The sequence below is a fragment of the Lissotriton helveticus genome, chromosome 5_1 (assembly GCF_964261635.1).
Source record: "Lissotriton helveticus chromosome 5_1, aLisHel1.1, whole genome shotgun sequence".
Classification (NCBI taxonomy): domain Eukaryota; kingdom Metazoa; phylum Chordata; class Amphibia; order Caudata; family Salamandridae; genus Lissotriton; species Lissotriton helveticus.
In genome coordinates, this window is record NC_136065.1 from 456,495,856 (window position 1) to 456,519,770 (window position 23,915).

Consider the following 23,915-nt stretch of genomic DNA (forward strand, 5'->3'; position numbering starts at 1 on the left):
CAGTCTCCATGTCGAATTCCACTTCTGACAGTAATCTCAAAACGTCACTAGTGTCCTTCAAATAGGTTGGAGTCTCTGCGACGATCGGTTTCAAAAAGAAATCCACAAAGGTGGATAGCGGCTCTAGAAGGGAGCCTATTCCTGATATGATCGGTCGTCCTGGGGGTGGCCTCTTTTCTTTATGTATTTTCGTCAGGCAATAAAAATAAGGTGTTACAGGATGTGGAGTATTCAAGAATCTCGCCTCTAGGGGTGTGACCCAACCTTCACTCGATGCTTCTTCAATAAGACATTTGATCTCGTTGGATAACCTTGTTGTTGGATCCTCTGTGAGTCGGCGGTAAGCTCTGGTGTCATTAAGCTGTCTACGACACTCAGTACGATAGGCATCTGTGTCCAACAACACAATTGCCCCGCCCTTGTCGGCAGGTTTCACTGTCAGGGAAGCATCTTTGGCCAAATCCATCAGAGCACTTTTTTCAGCTTTCGTAACATTCTGATAGATGTTCCGCTTTTGTTGATTAAGGTTGTTGATGTCATGAGTTACTGCTTGTTCAAAAGCAATAACTCGTGCTGGAACCTGATGACTCATCGGTGTGTATGTAGATTTAGGTCTAAGGCCAGTGTTGCGGTCCGGGGGTTCCATACACTCAGCCTCTTGACCGGTGTTGAAAAAGAAGTGGAGGCGTATCTTGCGATAGAAGTACTCCAGTTCTCGTCTCAGTGTAAATGGGTCACAATTGTTGGTGGGAACAAAACCTAACCCTTTGTTAAGGACGGATGTCTCATTTGTTGTTAGAGTACGAGTACTCAAGTTGACCACTAAATTGCTGTCCCTGTTCGAGACGTGTTGGTCTGTGGTTGCCCTGTGGGTGCTGGATTTGTTTCTGGTGCCCAATGTACTCCCTGTTGTCCTCTCCTCCTGCCACGGGTCCTGCCACGGCCCTGCCACAAAAAAGACTGATCTGGATAGAATTGGGGGAAATTGGGCATGGGGTAACCCATTGGGGGTGGACCCATAGGGGGTTGCTGATAACCCCAAGGGGCAGGGGGCCACCATTGGCCGGCATGCGGGACAAACGTACTCATCCCTCGCCCTCTGTTAGATCTCCGTTGGTTGCTTCTCCCTCTACCTCTACCAGTAGTCCCTGTGTTTGTGTTGTTTGCATCACTCGAATCTGAGTCTGTACCTGAAGAGGAATAGTTAGAGCCATATCTTTTGCCTCTGGGGTTGAAATCTGGAGCCACATAAGAGTCACTAGTGTAAGGATAGGCTGCCTCCATGGAAAAACGAGCCAAATCCTTCTTGAATTTATCAATTTTGCTCATTAAAATATTGTCTCTATAATCCTTATTAGTTTTGTTGGTCTCATCCATGTGCTTCTTGAAAATCACAGGTCTAATTGCGGCATTAATCTGGCCTTCAAGAACTTGGATTTCAATTAATACTGCATCGGCTGCTTTTTTGGCCGTCTTAATTATTAAGATCAACCAGTCTCGCGTGCAGCGCCAGGCTATTAATGACCAGTTCCGTAGGAACTCTTTGTCAGTGAGGAAGAGTCTCGGTGTGTTGGTCACTATCAAGCCTGGCGGTGCACACTTACCCTGCAAGTATTCGTTCATTATCACTCCGTGTAGGGAAATGCGGGAGTGATTCTTTTTCAAATTGAGCATAGTAACCCAGTTATCCTCGGTGGTGGTGGATGTCGTGGGTAAATCATCAAGAATGCTAGGATTGTCATTAATGATGTTATTAAGATCCTCGTCGTCGAATGCTAACCCACCAAAGTCGGCCATCACAGCGTCAGGACAAGAGGAGCCAGTGGAAAGCAAATAAACCAAGTGAGCGACAAATTCAGCTCAGCTCAATCTGGAGGAGCTGAAAATTATAAAAGACCCGCAGCCTAAAAGCTGCTCAAATCACTGAAAAAACAACTGTAATATAAGGGTCAAGGGGACAATCTTTACCGACCTCTCAAGTCCACACCCCCACTTGGAACAGTAATAACAACAAAGAAGAAACTAGGAGGTCTGTTAAATGAAGGAGAAGTGTCAACTTACTGGCCTTAAAACTGCCACATTGTTCCCATTGCATCAACCGCGAAACGTGGTATTTTACCAATTCAAAGCTGTAATACTGGGCCTGGAGTGGTAAAAGGCTTTTGCCATTTTATAGCTTGGCATGGATAGCACTGTGCTAATCCTATGCTTAAAGACTTTGCTGTAGAAATGGCAAACATATTTGTCAGTTTCTATCTCCCCATGGATGGCACTGTGCTAATCCTATGCTTAAAGACTTTGATAGAAAAGCAGACATTTGCAGTGAGAAAATTTAGAGTGTAGCTGGTGTTGAGAGTGCTCTATACAGGAGCTGCTTTACACCTAAACTTGAGAACTACCCAACGTTCTCTGCTTCTTTTTTGCATAATTTATGCATCACTTTAGACAAAGGTATACCTCTCTGAAGAGCTCTAATTAGAGCAAAATACATGTCAGGGGTTGCTTTTATTCATTTCTGGTTGGATTGGATGGTATTTTACAAATCCAAAGCTGAAATACGGTGCCTGGAGTGGTAAAAGGCTTTGGCCATTATGCAGCTCGGAAAGCATAGCACTGTGCTAATCCTATCCTTAAAGACTTTACTGTAGAAATGGCAAAATACTTTGTCCCTTTTTATCTCAGCGTGGATGGCACTGTGCTAATCCTATGCTTAAAGACTTTGATAGAAAAGCAAACATTTGAGGTGAGCAAATTGGGAAACAGCCTTTACGAGGTTTTTACCTGGTTGTGCCTTTACAATGCATTTTTTAGCATGCATATTTTTATCGCGAATACACATTTATGGCGCATGCCAATACCACGCATTTAAGGTAAATTGGAGGGGGTTGGGGGGGCTCGCCCCACAGATACATTGTTTTTTTTTTAAATCTAAAAACAATGCCTGGTATCGGCATGTGTTGTAAATGCATATTCGCAGTAAAAACATGCATGGCAAAGGCATGCAAAGTATTTACCTGCGTTGTATCGTCCTACAACCAGCAAATTTAATGCGTCGCTGGTGTTGAGGGTGCTCTATACAAGAGCTGTTTTCCACCTAAACTTGAGAACTACCCAGAGTTCTCGACTTTTTTTCATATAGATTTATATAAAAGTTACTCATTTAATTTATTAAAAAGAAATTAAATTTTTTGAAATTTTTACTCAAAATTAAAATATAATTTGCATTAATTAAATACAACTTTTAATTACATTTACTCAATATTAAACATAAAGTTGCAAGTCGGGTCTTTTTATTTAATTTAAATATCAATATTTATCAAATAAATTCATATATTTCAATTTGTTTATTGTTTAGTAAACATTTTATTTTGAAGATGTAATGTGCTTCAAAATTCTATTTCATTAGTTTGTAGTGTAAATATAATTTGTTTAGTTTAACATTTATATTTTACAGTAAAATGAATATATTATTTTCTTTAAAAAACAAAGTTAAACTTTAATTATTTTCCCTATTCTTTCCCTAAGGGAGGTGCCCACTGCAGTGGTTTCAGGGGATGAAGACATGTAAGTCTACAATTTGAAGGTAAATAACACACTGAAATGGTGTGAATAGTCAAAAGTAGTAGATTTACTCAAAAGTACATGAAGAAATCTACATGTATATATCAGGCCACTGGAATTATGAGGCAGGAGAGGGCCAAGTTATGCAGCAGGATTTATTTATTTATTTATAATTATGTGGCAAGAAAAGCCAAATTATGCGGAATAATGCTGCATATTTTGTAAGTGCATTACTTTGTTATTTTGTCATTTTTAGGTTTCGCCTGTCGAAAGCTGCCCAAGCAGCCTTTCACGCAGGCGAAATCTTATGTTTCACAGTATGTGCACTTCGTCCCGCCTTCTCTTCCATTGGCTAGCTCCATAAATGGAGGCTAGCCATTGGAAGAGCGATCTGTCCGTCATTGCCGGAGCAGATTCGTGGGCGTTCCCGTGATTTTTACTCATCCCGCCCCCTTGCGATCATCATGCGGCGGTAGGCGGTGGGAATCCGCCCTCTGTTCCATTGGCGTTCCCGACGACGTTTCGCATTCCGCAACGTCATGCGGCCGTGGGCGGGGTTTATTTTTTTGGGTCGTCCAGGTTTGTTTTGGCCATTCCGCGGCCGACCGCCACCGGAGGAAGTCCAGGTGAGTGCTTGTTTTTCCTTGCCTTCCCGCCCCCCTCCCGCTGTCCGTGTGCCCGTTCCCGCCCCCCCTGCTGTCCGTGTGCCCGTGCTTCTTGCTTTTAATGTGTTCGCCCGACTTGCTCCAAGAGTGTTGTTCTTTCTTTGCACCCTCTCCCATCTTTCGCCTGCCCTGTCCCTACCCCGCTCTCAGTGTCAGACTCAAAGCACTTCTGCTCCTCACGCGTGCTCGTTCTCTGGGTTTCTCTCTTCTTTCCCGCCCTTCAGTCCCGTTCTCTCCTGCTTCGGTGGCCCGGGCGGCTTCTCTCTCTCCACACGCCGGTGACACGCAGCCTGTTACTGGAGCCTCTGGACGCTGCCTCCGGTTCACTCGCAGCTTCAGCTGCCGCTGTGCCCTGTCCGCTCTGTAAGAGTTCTTACCTGTGAAGTCTGTCATGGGTTCATCTTCTTTCAACTCATTTAAGTCGGGAGTCAAAATCAGTGACCACAGTCTGCATCCCACCTACCTCTGTATTAACTTACCGCCCCTTTCTTCGTTTCTCTTACTCCTCTCGCGTCTTTTACTTCAACTTCGCACCCGTTTCTGTGAATGTCTCACTTCTCTTTTTCTGTTGCCCCTTGCTTCTCTCTTCTTTCTCCCTTCTCTCTTGCGCACTCCTTTCTGCTTCTCCCCACCACTCTGTCTCTATTCTCCCTCTCCCGCACTTTTTTTGTGTCTTCCCTCATCTCCATCTGCTCCGTCTCCTTTCCTTCTTAACCCTGTCTCCTTTTCACATACTTACTTTTGTCCCCCCCTCACCCCGCCCCTTCTCTTTTCCTTTTTCTCGTCCCCCAACCCTCCCCCTCTCTCCGCTGGCTGCCCTCCTCACCCTCCTTGATCTCCTCTCGCCCTACCGCCTCTCTCTTGCTCACGTCTCACAAATTGTATTTCAGCGGTCTGACCTGCACGTGCTCGCGCGGGGTTCCTCCCCTCCCGGCCCAGGACTCTCCCCGGCCTGCCCATGAAGGCCCCGCTGCTGCCTGCTGCACTGGGTTACATCAGCCTGCTGCACCTGTCGATGTGTCGAGCCCTCCCCATGCACTCCGGGCCCGAGGACCTCCCCCCTGAGCCCAGGTAAGCGCCGGGGACTAGTCCTGTGTGTCATATCAGGGACCGGCGAGTAACACCCTGCGTCCGAGCTGCGCGATCCTGCATTCCAGCCTTGCACTTGCACCATCCGGGCCGTCCAGCCCTGCTCCCCACCTAAGCACTGTGCTGCGTCCCGGCTGATGCAGCTCGAGGTCCCTACCATACTCTGGTTGATGCTACCCTGCCTCCAAGCGAGTCACAGGGCGTTTCAGCTAAGCGCTAGCTGACGCGAGCCTGCCTCTGACATGCACTGGGCGGCGCCTCCTTGCACCCCTGCCTTCACAACCGTGTCTCCTAGCCATGCGGTGGATGATGCAACCCTGCATCCAACCTAAGCAACCTGGGGGGTGCGGCCCTGCATCTCAGCAGAGCACAGGTAGGCAATACAAGCGCTGGATGATACAACTCTGCTTCCAACATAGGGGTACAGCCCTGCATGCCGGCCACCCACGTGCAGAGTGATGCAACCGTGCTTCTTACCAAGACGTCTCGACCGGCATCGCGTACTGCCCCAGTGCGCCTCGAGTCCCTGTACGTACTCTGAAGGTTCGCCACGTACGCCTAAAGCGTAAGAAATTGCACTGTCCCGCCGGGACGCCCCGCCCTGCGGCGCTTCTCCCCAGCCGGATCCCCGCACGGACCAGGAACCCAACCGCCGCCGGAAGAAGTCGTCCTTGGTGAGTGCTTGCTGTCCTGTCTTCCCCCGCCCCCCCTCCCACTGTCCATGTGTGCCCGTTCCCGCCCCCCCCTCCCGCCAACACATCTGTAGGCGTTATGCATGCAGTTGGGGCTAGCCTGTTTTTTTTTTGCTCCATGTCATCAAAAACATCATGTTTCTAGGCCTAGGCATATACACATAGATGTATTCATTGTGTGTGAATAAGGACACTGCAACAGTGCGAGTCACTATTCTGCCGATTTTTTGTGAGGATTTTGCCTTATCAAACAGTGGCAACATTTAACCATTATTTTCATTCCTTGGTGCTTCTGTTAACTGGTGTAGGACTTGGGTGTAGCTGACAGTTCACCCACCCATTCGTTTTTGGTGTATTTAGTGAGCCATTGTACATTGAGAAGTTATTGGGTTATCCTGATTATATTGTCCCCCCGCCAGTGGTTTAATGCTGTCCTGGGGTTTACTGGTTAAGCCATGCTATCGGGATCTCTCGCACCCATCCTCATCATGAACGGAGCAGATGCACCCCCACTGGTGGTCCTCCCTACTAAATAAAAAACTACCTTGAGGGTTCCTTTTTTAAATACGAGACTCTGCAGTTGTGTCTATTCAGAACTCAATTCCTCTTTTTAATCTCACCTTTTGGGCGAAGTGAATATCTTAAATCTGCCATCATTCGGAAGCTGCCCTCTGTCCCCCGTAGTACCTGTGGGGGCTCTTTGTGGGTGTGTGGGGGGGGCTCTGTGTGGGTGTGTGGGGGGGGCTCTGTGTGGGTGGGGCTCTGTGTGGGTGTGTGGGGGGCTCTATGTGGGTGTGTGTGGGGGGGCTCTGTGTGTGTGGGGGGGGGCTCTCTGTGGGTGTGGGTGCCATTTGCGAGAGATTAAGCTATTGGCATTGTAAATGACAATGCCATTTATTTATCTGTTTTCAAAACCATCACATAAATAAAAATGTTGTCATTTACAATGCCAATAGCTCTAACTTTTGCAAAGGCGAAACCGTTGCATTGTAAATGCTTGTTAAACTTGGTAACACACTCTGGGCATTGGCTGCATATCCTTAGTACCAGTTTAACACCCAAATATAGCAAAGAGCGACAGAAAAGTGGTCAGTCCAGCTTTTCAAAGGGCCTTCCAATGCGGGCAACGAATGTCGCCGCATTTTTACTAACTTTTGAACCGTTTGAGCTAGAAACAAAACTTTTTATATTAACCCCTTTGCCGCGGGGCTAATTCCGCTGCGATGCGGGGGGAGGGGGGCCGCGCTCGGCACCACGGTGCTCATGATGAGCTCGGCTCATCATGCAGCACGGTGGTGCTATGCTGGACCACGCCCGTTCCAATGGAACGCCCAGCACAGCAAGGTAATTATCCCCGCGTGGGCGTTCCGTAACGGTCATGACTAGCTCAGCTCGTCATTAGCACAGCGCCACCGTGCTGCATGACGAGCTGAGCTCGTCATCAGCACTCAAGAGGTTAAAATCTGTAGATTATGTGGCATGTGATGAACTGTGTGGAAAATGCGGCAAATCTGTCATCAAATGAAAATCGCCGCTGCCGCACAATCTCATAATTCCAATTGTCTTGGCGTCCTGGTGTAGATTTACTCGCGTGTAAATTGACCTTTTTGAACAGGCCCCTTTTTTTCTGAAAGGCTTTCCTAACTTTATCTGCCATTTAGAGGTAGATTATGGTTTCTCAGAAATGAATGATCGCTCGGAGGAGGTTGGATTACGTTTCTAGGCGAGAACTGCTACCAGGAAGTAATAGTGTTTGGTTTCCTGGAAGGCAAGCATCTGCCATTGGTAAATATTTTCTGGTTTCCAGGTATTGAATGCGGACCAAGAAGCAGTCTATTTGTAGAGCTCATGGATTCTCGCCGTTTATGGCTCACCTCTACGAGTGGTGTAATAAAAGCGTGACCCGCGTCCATTCTGAGGTGTGGTTTGGGGATCTGTGCCTGGTGGACGCAGCTCGGGCGGCCTTCACTGAGGAGAATTCATTGTACAGTGCCCAAGTGAATTTCTTGCTAGGCAATGTGGGGAAACCCACTGTCCCTTTACCGAACAAAATCTGAACCCCCACAGAAGATCTTGACTCAAAACTGTATCTGCCTCTTCTCTCTACTGTCCTTGACAAAGACAGAAGTCATCACCAGTTAAATTTATGTTTCACATTACACTGGGGGAAAAGCAAAATGCCCAATAGCGCTGTTACCTTCGGGCTGCAGCTTTTGCTGCTGTGAAAACAGCAGCTCGGCGTGAAATGCCATTCCTGCCCGCACACATGGGGCTGATGATTCTTTTACCGATGGAAATGGCACAACTATTGCCATAGCAGCCGTCAATACACTCAGAAAACACAAAGACCACTCCACAGACCTTAAACATGTTTAACAGCTGCCCTCTCCCAGCCCTGTTGGCTCAATCACCGGTAATGTGGTTCTGTCTCTGTGGCTCTGCAGCCCGGGTTGTCATTTGGTTCCATCTCTCTGGTGTTCCTGTTACATACCCTTGTTAACGCAGCTTGTTGCCATTTAGTCTGCCTTGTTCTTGGCATTTGTCTGTGGTAGTTATTGTTGTTTAATTTATTAAAGCAATTAGGCTGGGCTAGACTAGACTAGGCTGGGCTGGGCTGGACTAGACTGGACTGGACTGGACTGAACTGTGTTGTAAAACACGGAGTGGATGGGCCCAGAAAAAGCGGAAATAAAATAAGTAAAACTGAGTTATGTTGTTTGCTCTCCTCGGCACATGCACAAGGACGTCGCTTCCACTGGTGCAGAAGGTGCAGTGGCACCGGGCCCCAGATGGCTCACGGTCCGATTGAACCATGATTATCGCTGTACTTCACAATTCAAACATTGGCCGGGCATCTCTTTCCTTGCACTGGGGCCCATGACACACTGACTATACCACTGCACATACGGGGCCTCATTTACAAGCCTTTGTGCCGCAGATGCATCACTTTTTTTGATGCACTGGCACCGCAGCACAAGACCCTGCCCATATTTACAAGGCCACGTAAAGTCACCTTCCGTTACTTTTCAAGGCCGTGTCAATATGGGCCCCTTTAATGCATTACACTGCGTGAAAGGGGCCAACGTTTTATTCAGAAGCCGGCGCTGTTGCAGGTCGGGTTATCGAATGTCAAGGCTCCGTTGTCTTGATTCCACCTCATGCTTCTTTAATCCACCACCAGAGACTCCCTGGGTCATTTTCTCTCTATTGCAGATTCTTTTTTCATCCCTGCTTTCTTCTTTTTTGTCATTGTGTTTCCATCGTTGTTTTCTTCCTCTTTTCCCCATTTTGTGTTTTTCTATGACTTGCTGTGGTTTAAAGTTTGTTGAGGAAAAATAAAAGCATCATTCCCCAAAACATAGTGCTGGGGGGGTCAACCTTCAACCACTGGCCCAAATTAGGTACTGGCACTTACATGACTTCGTGAATTGGATTCAAAACATATTAAATGAGAACGTTCACAGAATATACATGCAATTAGTATAAATAGAAAGGACCATGCTATTTTTTGCACTTTTACTAATAGGGAGTTGGATATGTTGGGTCTGATACACGAAGGCATGTAAGATTACATAAAAGAGTACTACAGGAGTACTACCACTTGTACCTGTTAATGGTTTTATGAATAAGAGCCATAATGTTTTATCCCTCGCCACAAGAGAACAATGCTCAAGATAAACCACCTGGGCCGGGATTACAGAAGTGCCCAGCAGGGGCGCAATGGGCATTTGCGCCCACTTTGTGAACCCCAGGGGCACTTTGGTATTACAGAAGGGTCCGCAGACGCTTGTGCGGCCCCTTCTGTAATGCAGATAGCACTGGTGCACAGGTTGCGCCAGCGCTATCTCAAGAGGGCATTCCCTTATTACATGGGTACTTGGCCCCATGCAAATGAGGAAATCTCTTTACCTCTCTGCCTGCATCGTATTATGTAAACAGAAACAGTGGTTCCTGTGGGTTAGTACAGTTAATACTGGTAACAATCGCAATAGAAAAGGGTTAGGTCGATATCCACTGGAGAAGAAACCATTTACCACTCAATATTTGGTAATAACAGTAGTTATTTATATATATAACAGAGAAATTCTACAAAAAAATATATGTGTATATAGTGCAAAGTGTCCCCAATGACCATGGAACCTACAGATATAGGCCCAGATGTAGGTAAAATAGATTTACCGATTTTTAATTACTGAATTTTACCGATTCGGTATTTAAAAATCGGTAAATCTAAGGGGTGGATATGTAGGTATTCCAGATGTGCTGGAATACCGATTCTGAAGAATTCGGTATTTACCGATTCGGTAAATACCGAATCGGTAATGCCCATTCATTCCTATGGGCTTTGAAGCCCATAGGAATGAATGGGCATTACCGATTCGGTATTTACCGAATCGGTAAATACCGATTTGCACAAGGGTGCAGGGGGTGTCACTTTGACACCCTCTGGCACCCCCAAAACAGGCTCGGGTGCCATGTGGCAGGCATACATGCCCTAAGGGCAGGTCTGCCTGTCACATGGCATAGGTGTGCATGCACACATGTGCATGCACACCGGAATCGGTATTTTACCATCAAATTGGATTTGATGGTAAAATACCGATTCTGTAAGGCCTCTGGGACTCTGAAGAGTCCCACCTACATCTCGGTGCCTCAGAATCGGTAAATTTACCGATTTTTTATTTTACAGAATCGGTAAAATTACCGAATCGGTAATTTTACCGATTCATTAAAATAATGCCCCCTACATACCTGTCACCCATATACCGGTCGGTAACGGCCGAAAATACCGATTTTCGGCCGTTACCGACCGACCTACATCTGGCCCATAGTGACATATTGTGACATAAACAAATAGTTTCCAATAGAAGTAAAGTCGACCATCAAAAATGATAAACAATAGAAGCAGCCTCCTTATACAATAATAGGGGCTGTTGAATGGTTCGCATTTAATTATTGTCGACGGAGTTTTGACCCCTATAACAGTAGCCGGTCTCTTTAGGACATATTGATGTAGAGACATCTGTAATTAAAGGAAGAAAAGGATAGCATCGGTGTGAGTGCTAAAACAACAGCATGGTTGTATGGAACAATAAAGGGTGGCCTGTGCCTGAGAAGGGGAATGTCTGTCAGCGTGACAAAGTGCACCCCAAGGAGGTGATATTGTAGGAAGGGTACTCACATGGGACCCAGCCGGGTGCACCCCAAGGAGGTGATATTGTAGGAAGGGTACTCACATGGGACCCAGCCGGGTGCACCCCAAGGAGGTGATATTGTAGGAAGGGTACTCACATGGGTCCCAGCCAGGTGCACCCCAAGGAGGTGATACTGTAGGAAGGGTACTCACATGGGACCCAGCCGAGTGCTACACATGCGGAAGAGGGAGAAAGGAAAAATTGTAACAACCGTTTTACATTAGATCTGCTAAACAAGACACACTTTAGTATTATGTTCAATTCTGAAGACCTTATCTGGAGTCTTGCGCTCAGTCCAGACTAAACTGCCAAGCCAGGCCCTCCATGAACCGGAACACAAGTAAATGGGAAACGGTTTTGCCCTTGCTTGAAGTAGAGAGCGTACCAGCATTGGCGGTCGTGGCTGGGTGCTACTCCCATTACTTTCTCGTGCTGTAGAAGGACGGAGGATTTCATCCTATTTTAGACCTTCGGCCTTTGAACTTCTTCCTCAAGAATGACAGGTTCAGGATGCTCACTTTGGGCCAAGGTTTGTCAGATATTGATACAGGCAACTGGATTGCAGCATTGGATTTGCAGAATGCCTATTTCTGCATGCATGTCCTACAATGCCACAGACGTGACCTGCGGTTTCAGGTAGGCCATGGGCACTTTCCGTTCTCTGTGCTCCCCTTTGGCCTCACTAGTGCCACTCGCGTGGTCACAAAAGTGATGGTTGTGGTTGATTCCTCTATGAGTAGGTTGGGAATACCAGTCTTCCAATACCTCAACGACTGCTTGTAGCACTGGTAGGTCGGTTCACCTCAAACAGTTGTGTACCACCACCAGACGATGGTCATCCTGTTCACATCCCTGGGATTTACCATCAACACGCCAAAGTTACACCTGACTCCTTCACAGAAGCTCTGTTTCATTGAAGCCATCCTGGACATGGGGCTGTTCCAATCCTTTCCTCCACCTAAACACGTCCAAGATATTCGGGCTATGATAGCGATATGTCAATCCAAGTTGCATCTCCCTACCATTCCTGCTGATGGAGAGCTGTATAGCTGACTCATATTGACACACTTCTCGGTGTAGTAAGTATTCATCTTGTGGGCATTAATGTGAAAACGTCTCTTGCTGTGAACAGCATGATTATGATAGTTATTTTGATACGTGATGTGTGCAGTAGCATTACAAGCCCTGTACAGTAGAGTGAGGGGGCCCAACATACAATCAACAAGTCACATTCAGTTTCCTCACCACAATATACAATCAGCAGGAATTTAAGAGGTAAAGCTTGCTTAAAGGGTATAAACTTGTCTTGTTGTGGGGTGGGGGGAGAAACGGGGGAAGAACGGCGGGATGACAAGGGAGGAGACAAGTAATACCAAAATATGATTCACAAAATAGCTGTAGAGGGGCTGTGTCTGTACCTGGCCTCAAAAACATAAAATCAATGTATTTATTAGGAAAAGGAAATTCATAGGGATGCTTTGTTAGGATTATGCCAATAGAAATGAAATACATAAAAAAATGAAGACTAAACTGTCAACATCATTATGTCACTATTCAATTAAAAACTGTTTCATATCCAGTTCTGCATTTTACTTTTTTATACTACTATATTCCACCTAGTGTGTTGCACCCACATGCCACTGGTGTAGATATACTGGCCCATATATACATATTTCTCATGCGTTGTGTTGGACCCGGCCTCGTGGCATGGTCCCGCTCCTCCCCGCATGTTGGGCCCGGGACAGCCATGACCCCTGTCCTCCCCGACGAAGCTACTGCTCCAACCCTCAACGAGAGCCGCCACTCCTGGCGACCCCGGCTCTCCCCCTCAAGAACCCGGCGACCCCTGCTCGCCCCACTCTGCTGGTCCGGACCCTGCCCTGCCCTGCCCTCTAAGGCCCCGACTCCATCTTGGACCCTTGACGTCCTGACCACGTGGCCTCGGCCCGTCCCCGGCCACGACCCCAGCAAAGCCCCGACATCGAGGCACCAAGATCCGACCAGGTGGTAAAGCGGCCACTTGACGGAACAAGGAGGAGGGGAGTTTCGATGGCCCTCCAACCGTCCCCGGACACCTGGTTTCGATCGCCCTCCGGACTCCCTGGGCGCTGGCTCCACCCCCCTGCTGGGTGTCTGGACACTCTCATCCCGGCCCCTCTGGCCCCCAGGCGCGAGGGTCCGGACATCAAAGGACTCCAGACCTATATCTGGGGCAGCTCTGGAAGGGGTCGGCAGTTGTATCCTGGAGTCGAGAGCCCTGCTGACGCTGTCGCGGCTGACCCCGAAAAGAACTCACTGCTCTGAATCCTGAACCCATCTTTGGAGTGCTGCTGGCGCTGCCGCGGCCCAACCTCGCTAAAACCATCTTGGAGTCCTGCTGGCGCTGTCGCGGCCCAACCTCGCTGAAACCATCTTGGAGTCCTGCTGGCACTGCCGCGGCCCAACCTCGCTGAAACCATCTTGGAGTCCTGCTGGCGCTGCCGCGGCCCAACCTCGCTGAAACCATCTTGGAGTCCTGCTGGCGCTGCCGCGGCCCAATCTCGCTGAAACCATCTTGGAGTCCTGCTGGCGCTGCCGCGGCCCAACCTCGCCGAAACCCTCTTGGAGTCCTGCTGGCGCTGGCGCGGCCCAACCTCGCTGAAACCATCTTGAAGCCTGCTGGCGCTGGCGCTGCCGCGGCCCGACCTTGCTGGTCCTAAGACTGTCCCGCTACCCCTCTCCCCTCCATTACCGAGACTTTGAGGATCCCTCGATCCGTTTGTACATATTACCGAGAGAGCCAATCGCTATTACCGATAAAGATTCTAAGAAGTTATCCTCTTGTGTGGTGTCCCTTTGTAGTGGTGTGATTGCTCTGCTGTTACGATTCTAGGAGAGGAGCCTCACCCAGGAGGCCTTTCGACGGCGCTCGGCCAACTCCATATGGAGAGGTGGGACTCGGGGTGGTCAGTCAGTCATCTTCTGCCCCCCCCAGGAACCGCCTTTCTAACGTTGGTGGCAGGCGGTGCGATCCGAGCCGACGCAAATCGTACAGAGAGTGACTCACTCACTACTGCCAGAAACACACCGCTACCATGACGACCAAAGAAACCGGACCGACCATGGAGTTCCAGAAGGAACGATTAGAGGACTATAACCATAAAGAATTGAAACAATTCTGCAAAGACCTGGGCATCGCTACCACTGGACTAAGCACCAAGGAAGATCTCAAGCTGGCCCTACAAGCATGGGTGGAGGCCGGAGCAACGCCACCCCAGGGCGAAGAAAACACGGTCCAAGATGCGCACCGAGAGAACCTCGCAACCGCAGCGGAGGAAAGAAATGCCAACGGAGACAAGGGCCTCTCCCACGAAGACGCCCGAGAGCGAGAAAGGAACCGGCTCCACGAATTGGAGCTCGCCCGACTCCGTCTGGAGAACTACAGCTAGCCGAGAAAAAGATAGCCCTTGAGCAACTACGACTGCAAGGAGACCTAGAGGAGAAACGAAGGCAGGGAGACTTAGAGGAGAAGAGGCTCACGTTCGAGCACAAGTGTGGCTTAAAAGAACTTGAAATCAAGGCCAAAAATGGGGAGGCCAGCGCCTCCGAGAACCGGGGCCTGCCTCCCCCTACAGACAATAAGGTCCACATTCCCAAAGATGTCGTCAAAGAATATTACAAAAACGATGACATCCAACAATGGTTTAAGCCTTACGAAGTGGCCATGGCCTCCCACCGACTACCCGCCAAGGACTGGGGCGCCGGCTTGTGGGAGAAGTTCGTCAACGAAGGGAGAGACGCCCTGCTAGAGCTTCCCGATGCAGAGATGACATCCTATGAACACATGAAAGCGGCCCTCCTTACGCGCTACGGACTCACCCCTGAGATGTACCGGCAGCGATTCCGAGACTGTAAAAAACTCCCCGGTACTACATGGGTGGAGTACGTGAACTTCTATAGTAGAGCCCTAGAAGGGTGGATCAAAGGCAGCCAGGTCACCACCTACGAGCAGCTGTTCAACCTCATTGTATGGGAGCACCTCTCCAACAAGTGCTTTATCGAACTCCGACAACATCTCCTCGACAGCAAACTGACCGAGCCACGGAAACTCACCGTCGAGGCCGATCGATGGGTGAGCACCCGGGTCCCCCGGAGCCCGATGGTAGACTACGGTGAAGGTCCACCGGGGAACCACCGGCCGCGAGGCGGCGGAGGAGGTCAGAACAGGACCCGGAACTTCCCCGCGGGGTTACCCCCAACCCCCGCTTCACCGTCCCTGGCCGGAAGGGGGGGCCCCCCCCAGCACGGCCGGGGCCCCGCCCGAACGTTACCTGTCACAGATGCCAGCGGCCTGGTCACTACGCTAATGACCCCCTCTGCCCAATGACCCAACGACCCGGCTCCACTGGTCCTCCACACCGCCAGATCACTGCCGCCGCCCTGGGAGAAGAGAGGGGCGACGAAGAGACCTACGACCAAGCCCAGACCGAGTGGGAGCCCGCCGCTATGTCCCTAGTATGCCTAGGGGAAAGAGACATGATTCCCCGGGCCCCGATACCGGGCAACACTCTAAAGTACCGCCAATGGGTCACAATTAATGGACACCGGGCGGAAGCCCTCCGCGACACCGGAGCCAGCGTGACGGCCGTCCGAAGCCACTTGGTGACCCCTGACCAAATCTTACCCAATGTGTTGTGCCCAGTACGGTCAGCGAACAACTCCGAGAGCCTGTGCCAAATGGCCCATATTCCCTTCGAGTGGGGCGGAGTGTCGGGCCTGCTGAAAGTGACTGTTCGGGACGATGCCCCCGTGGACTGCCTCCTCGGGAACGACCTTGAAAGTTCCCCCTAAGCCGGCGTCGAGTGGAGAGAGCATCTGGGGATGCTAGGCCTTCCCGAGTGGGTCTGTGCGACCACGCGCTCCATGTCCGCCCGAGCCTCCGCCCCGATGGAGGACGCCCCGACGGAGGAACCAGAATGGCCCGCGCCTGCGCCGCCCGCAGTAGCAGAAGACGCCGAGCCAGAACCCGAGCCCCCGGGGCCCCCCGGGGGAGAAACCGCTGAACTCGGCAACCTCCCGGAACTGGCCCAATGGTGCCAGGAAGGTGGCCCCACCCGAGAACAGTTCCGTCAGGAGCAGAAATCCTGTCCCTCCCTCGAGGGAATACGACAGCAAGCCGCCACTCAAGCCGCCGGAGACCCCTCGGGGTCCCACTGGGTCTATTGGGACCATGATCTCCTCTACAGTGAGCAAAAGATTGCCGAACTGGGAGCCGGCCGGGTGCTGGTCGTTCCCCTCCGATTCAGAGACTTCCTCCTGAACCTGGCACACGATGTGCCTCTCGCTGGGCACCTGGGGCAGGACAAGACATACAGCCGCCTGGTGACCCATTTCTACTGGCCAAAGATGAGGAACGATGTGAGCAATCACTGCCGGACTTGCCCCACCTGCCAAGCCAGCGTGAAGAGTGGAGGGAAGCACAAGGCCCCCCTCCAGCCCTTTCCTGTCGTCAACACCCCCTTCGAGCGGGTGGGAAGCGACATTGTGGGGCCCCTGGAGCCTCGCACCTCCCAAGGACACTGGTTTATTCTCGTCCTGGTGGACCATGCCACCCGCTATCCCGAAGCCATCCCTCTCTGAACTGTGACGGCCCCCGTGGTGGGCCGGGCGCTAATGGGAATATTCTCCAGGGTGGGCTTCCCTCGAGAGGTCGTAAGTGACCGGGGTACGAACTTTATTTCTCGTTACATGAAGTCCCTGTGGCAACAATGCGGGGTCACATATAAATTTACGACCCCCTACCACCCCCAAGGGAATGGGTTGGTAGAACGCTTCAACAGAACTCTTAAGGGGATGATCATGGGCCTGGAGGAGCCCCTGCGACGCCAGTGGGACGTGCTGCTGCCCTGCCTCCTCATCGCCTATCGGGAAGTCCCGCAGAAGTCCCTGGGGTTCAGCCCCTTTGAACTATTGTACGGTCACCCCGTCCGGGGTCCCCTCAGCCTGGTCAAGGAAGGCTGGGAGGTTGCAGTCCGAGATGCTCCCCCCGACGTCTACAGATACCTCCTGACCCTCCGAAATCAGACTCGGAAGTTCCGAGCCTTGGCCGAACCCAACCTCGAGGCCAGCCAGGAGGAGATGAAACGCTGGTATGACCAGAACGCCTCTTCCATTGAGTTCGAGCCGGGCCAACAGGTCTGGGTCATGTCCCCGGTCGAACCATGTGCCCTCCAAGACAAATGGACGGGACCCTTCAAGGTGGTGGAGCGCAAGAGCCCTGTCACCTACCTGGTGGACATGGAATCCCCCAGGAACCCCCTCCGGGTCCTCCACACCAACCGACTCAAGCCTCACTTTGCCCGAACAGAACTTAGCCTGCTGATGGCTACGGATAGCGGGGCCGAAGACGACTCCGAGCCCCTACCAGACCTCCTGAGCACCACCGAGAAGGATGGCTCCGCCGAGGGGGTCACCCTCTCCTACGCCCTGACCCCAGAACAGCGCCAGGACTGCCGCAACTTGTTGGGACAATTCACAGATTTATTTTCCCTAACCCCGGAGTCACCCCGTGGTGCGTGCACGATGTCGACACCGGGGACAGCCAACCCGTGCGGCACCGGGCCTACAGAGTCCCCGACCGAGTTCGGACCTGCATCCAATCCGAGGTCTCCAAGATGCTGGCCCTGGGGTAGTCGAGCCCTCTGACAGTCCGTGGGCCAGCCCTGTCGTCCTGGTCCCCAAGGCCGCCGCCCCTGGCGCCACCCCGGAACTAAGGTTTTGTGTCGACTACTGGGGGTTGAACGCCGTCACCCGGACCGATGCTCATTCCATTCCCCGGGCCGATGAACTGATCGACCACCTGGGGGCAGCCCGCTACCTGAGCACTTTCAACCTCACCGCCGGCTACTGGCAGATTGGGCTCACACCGGGCGCCCAGGAGCGCTCCGCTTTCTCAACACCCGATGGCCACTACCACTTCAGAGTGATGCCCTTCGGGATGAAGAACGCCCCAGCAACGTTCCAGAGACTAGTGAATAAAGTGCAGGCGGGGCTAGAAGAGTTCAGCGCCGCCTACCTGGACGATATTGCGGTGTACAGCCTCCACTGGGCCGAGCACCTCAAGCACCTCTGGGAGGTCCTGACGGCCCTCCGACGGGCCGGACTGACAATAAAAGCCAGCAAGTGCCAGATAGGCCAAGGTTCCGTGACCTATCTGGGACACCAAGTGGGGAGCGGCCAGGTGGCTCCCCTCCAACCCAAGATCGACGCCATCATGGCCTGGGAGCCCCCGACCACCCAGACAGCAGTCAGAGCCTTCCTTGGGGCTCACTGGGTATTACAGGCGCTTCGTGAAGGACTATGGGAGCATTGTTGGCCCCCTCGCCGAACTCACTTCCAAGAGACAGTCACAGAAGGTGCATTGGACACCCGAGTGTCATACCGCCTTTGAGACTCTAAAGGCAGCGATGTGTACCGCCCCCGTGCTCCAAGACCCGACTACAGCCGGGAATTCATAGTACAGACAAATGCCTCGGAGCACGGTGTCGGGGCGGTCCTTTCCCAAATCAACGCCGAGGGAATTGATCAGCCAGTGGCCTTTCTCAGTCGCCGTCTGTTGGCCCGAGAACAACGTTGGAGCACCATTGAGCGAGAGGCCTTCGCCGTGGTGTGGGCCCTCAAAACACTCCGGCCCTATCTCTTCGGCACCCACTTCCGGGTGCAGACTGACCACCGGCCCTTGCGGTGGTTGATGCAGATGCGAGGAGAGAACCCCAAGTTGCTGCGATGGTCCATCTCTCTACAGGGAATAGACTTCACTGTGGAGCATCGCCCCGGCAACGACCACGCCAATGCCGACGGCCTGTCCCGCTTCTTCCGCCTCGACGAGGAGAACCCCCAAGAAGATGGGTGACTCTCCCCGCCTTCAGCTGGGGGGGACGTGTGTTGGACCCGGCCTCGTGGCGTGGTCCCGCTCCTCCCCGCATGGCGGGCCCTGGACAGCCATGACCCCTGTCCTCCCCGACGAAGCTACCGCTTCAACCCTCAACGAGAGCCGCCACTCCTGGCGACCCCGGCTCTCCCCCTCAAGAACCTGGCGACCCCTGCCCCCCCCCACTCTGCTGGTCCGGACCTTGCCCGGGCCACCCTCTCAGGCCCCGACTCCATCTTGGATCCTCGACGTCCTGACCACGTGGCCTCGGCCCGTCCCCGGCCACGACCCCAGCGAAGCCCCGACATCGAGGCACCAAGATCCGACCAGGTGGTAAAGCGGCCACTTGACGGAAAAAGGAGGAGGGGAGTTTCGATGGTCCTCCAACCGTCCCCGGACGCCTCGTTTCGATCGCCCTCCGGACTCCCTGGGCGCTGGCTCCACCCCCCTGCTGGGTGTCTGTCTGGACACTCTCATCCCGGCCCCTCTGGCCCCCAGGCGCGAGGGTCCGGACATCAAAGGACTCCAGACCTATATCTGGGGCAGCTCTGGAAGGGGTCGGCAGTTGTATCCTGGAGTCGAGAGCCCTGCTGACGCTGTCGCGGCTGACCCCGAAAAGAACTCACTGCTCTAAATCCTGAACCTATCTTTGGAGTCCTGCTGGCGCTGCCGCGGCCCAACCTCGCTGAAACCATCTTGGAGTCCTGCTGGCGCTGCCGTGGCTTAACCTCGCTGAAACCATCTTGGAGTCCTGCTGGCGCTGCCGCGGCCCAACCTCGCTGAAACCATCTTGGAGTCCTGCTGGCGCTGCCGCGGCCCAACCTCGCTGAAACCATCTTGGAGTCCTGCTGGCGCTGCCGCGGCCCAATCTCGCTGAAACCATCTTGGAGTCCTGCTGGTGCTGCCGCGGCCCAACCTCGCCGAAACCCTCTTGGAGTCCTGCTGGCGCTACCGCGGCCCAACCTCGCTGAAACCATCTTGAAGCCTGCTGGCGCTGCCGCGGCCCGACCTTGCTGGTCCTAAGACTGTCCCGCTACCCCTCTCCCCTCTATTACCGAGACTTTGAGGATCCCTCGATCCGTTTGTACATATTACCGAGAGAGCCAATCGCTATTACCGATAAAGATTCTAAGAAGTTATCCTCTTGTGTGGTGTCCCTTTGTAGTGGTGTGATTGCTCTGCTGTTACGATTCTAGGAGAAGAGCCTCACCCAGGAGGCCTCTCGACGGCGCTCGGCCAACTCCATACGGAGAGGTGGGACTCGGGGTGGTCAGTCAGACATCTCCTGCCCCCCCCCAGGAACCGCCTTTCTAACACGTTGCAACAACCAAATTTGCTAAACTGTGTTGCGCAAAGGAAAAGAATAGCACAAGAGCCATATTTAGTAAGATTAGTCTGCTGCTGTCATCAACTGCACTGGCATGCTAATAAGGCTGTCTTGCAAGGTGCATAGCCTTGCACCATGGTGCAGAAGTGAGTATCCACTGTCTAGCATAGATGTTGAACTGGAGGCATACCCTTTCAGTACAAATTCCCATGCCTAGAGAAACTCAAAAGGATCTCACACACTTAATATGTGCTGTGCCCTTCAGCACACATGTGAGGCAAGCTTTTTTGATAAATAAACTCATTACCCTTTGATAAACTCTGCATCACCTTAGAAAATGGAAAAACGAGGAGAAATAAAGATTTTTCTCCTCGCTGTGTCTCCCTTATGCCTCCCCTGTGAGCAAAGCGGTACAAAAGGGGGTGGTGATGGACGGAGCATCTGAACCAATCAAACACTCACACCCAGTCAACAGATCTGGGTTTAATCCATCACCGTTCTTTAGCCCACTCTGCCACCCCAGTTCAGACATGGCCATATGCAAATCAAACAATACACATTTGCCCAGCACACTTTGAAGAACGATTGTTACAAATGGATAAATCAATAACAGTTTTTTCCAATTTCACGAAAAAGTCGATGTTTTCAGTTTGCAGTAATTCTTTATTGTTCAATCTTTTAAAAGCTTTTGGACAGCATCACTTTTGGAACCGCCAACGCGTTTCGTCCCATCCAGGGACTTCTTCAGGGCTTGAACAATTCGTATGATCTAAACTAGTTGATAGTGTCTTGTAAGTCCTTAATGATGACAATCTAGAAGATAAATTTCTAGTCAAAGACCCTTTATAAGTTCACAGTTGCTGTTTGTTAAATTTCACTTTTGGTCCTTAATTCATGTAGTATGAGACATCATATTTATTCGTGGGATGGTCGATTTACAAGGGTAACGACCCGGATATGATAGTGCGGGTCCGGAAAAAGGGTCCTTCGATCGTCTCAGCTCCAACCAGGGATCACCACGAGATCGTCTCGTGGTGATCCCTGGTTGGAGCTGAATGAATGAATTAAGGACCAAAAGTGAAATTTAACAAACAGCAACTGTGAACTTATAAAGGGTCTTTGACTAGAAATTTATCTTCTAGATTGTCATCATTAAGGACTTACAAGACACTATCAACTAGTTTAGATCATACGAATTGTTCAAGCCCTGAAGAAGTCCCTGGATGGGACGAAACGCGTTGGCGGTTCCAAAAGTGATGCTGTCCAAAAGCTTTTAAAAGATTGAACAATAAAGAATTACTGCAAACTGAAAACATCGACTTTTTCGTGAAATTGGAAAAAACTGTTATTGATTTATCCATTTGTAACAATCGTTCTTCAAAGTGTGCTGGGCAAATGTGTATTGTTGGATTGTTGAGGGTTGGTTTTTTGAATCCGCCCTTAATTTAAGGGAGTATAGGGAATTGTACTCTCAGCCCCTTGCACCTTCTCTATTTATCAATACTGATAGGGTACCTTTTAGACTGGTGCTGACATTCTATGCTTTGATTCCCTCTTTTGCTTGTGGCCATATGCAAATCAGTCTGACCCTGTGCCTCATGGGAACAGTCCAGCCCGAACTGCCAAGCCATGCCTTCCCTGGACCGGAAACAAGCTTCCTAGGACCGGTTTCTGGCATTACAGCCGTCTTCAGCCAGGCTTGCTTGAATCCAGTGGCAAAGTGAGCAAGGGACTCACGTCTGAGCATACCCTGCGAACTTATGGCGAACAAAGCGGTATAAAAGGGGGTGGTGATGGACGGAGCATCTGAACCAATCAAACTCTCACACCCAGTCAACAGATCTGGGTTTAATCCATCACCATTCTTTAGCCCACTCTGCCACCCCAGTTCAGACATGGCCATATGCAAATCAGTCTGACCCTGTGCCTCATGGGAACAGTCCAGCCCGAACTGCCAAGCCATGCCTTCCCTGGACCGGAAACAAGCTTCCTAGGACCGGTTTCTGGCATTACAGCCATCTTCAGCCAGGCTTGCTTGAATTCAGTGGCAAAGTGAGCAAGGGACTCACGTCTGAGCATACCCTGCCACACTTATGGCAGCCAAAGGTCCTGGGGGCACCACTTGGGACTTATGACTCACTTCAACAGAGGCCAGCAGAAGGGTCCAGGCAGGTCCAGTTGGTACTGGTCAGCTGGGCAGTTGCAGGGAGAGGAGCCTCTGGAGGCTTGTTGTGTCCCTATAGTTCAAACAGGAGGTCAGTCAACTCACCCTTTGAGTCACTTCTAGGGTCTTGGGTTCAAAGCAAGCAAGTCCAGTCTTCAGTCAGGCTCTTCAGACAAATGGGCAGTCCTTCTTTTCCACGGGTTCAGTAGTGTTCTGAGGAGAGGTCCACTTTTATGCCCAGTGCCAATCTCTGGCGGGATGTTGAGTGTTTATCGACCCCTAAATAAACTTCTGGTCTGTTTCTCTACCCCACTGGGTTTGGTGCCAGTCTGACTAGGGAGACAAAGGGGATGCAGGCCTAGGTGTGAGCCTCATCTGCCAGTGGCAAGGTAGGCATCCTTTGAAGCTTAGAAAGGGTCTGGGCACAGCCCCTCCTGCCCCAGGCATTCCTGTCCTGCTCACTCCAAGGGCTTTTTTGCACTATCAGGGAGCAATACACATCTCACCAAGGGAGACAGCTGGACACTGGCAGGAGAGTGTGTTGGCTCAGGAAGGAAAATGACAACTGTCTTAAAGCATTATTTCTGAAATAGTAATATAAAATCAAACTTGACCATTAAGCTGGATTTTAAATTACTATTAAAATGTGTCCTCAAACTATTTTGGACTATGTTTCTAGCTACTCCTAAACTGGATTTATCATTTATTAAATGGACTAGTGTAAACCTGTGTTAAGCTATGGAAAATAACTTTGTAGGCTTTTCACTGCCAGGACAAGTAAAACATAAACGATACATGTCCTACTTTTGAATGTGCTGCACCCGGTTCCATGGGAATTTAGGCCTACCTTAGAGGTGATTTATAAGTATTAAAAAAAGAAGGTTATGCCTGGCAAAAAGTTTTTTGGCCAGGCCAAAAAGGCAGTTTTAAAGTCGGATACTCAGACTGCACTGACAGGCCTGAAGACATGTTTTACAGTGCTAATTTAGTGGGTGTTACAATTAGTGCTGCAGCCCAGGGCCGGCTCAAGGGCAGTGCAACAGGTGCCACTTCGGGGGGTGCCATCTTTCCAAGTTTATTATGGTTTTAAAAGCACCTGTTGCCATTTCCTTGCCTCCAGGAAATTTCCAAGCAACAATAAAAATGTCATGACAGAGTTCTATGACAAACAAATGGGTTCATCGACAGAAGGCAAAAATCTTGGGACTCAGAGCTAAAAGGACAATTTTCCAACAGTGAGCTTCCTCGTCCAGTCTAAACTGTATTGTGTAGGTGATCAGGTTATACCCGGGATGTTGACAACCTTAACCTCT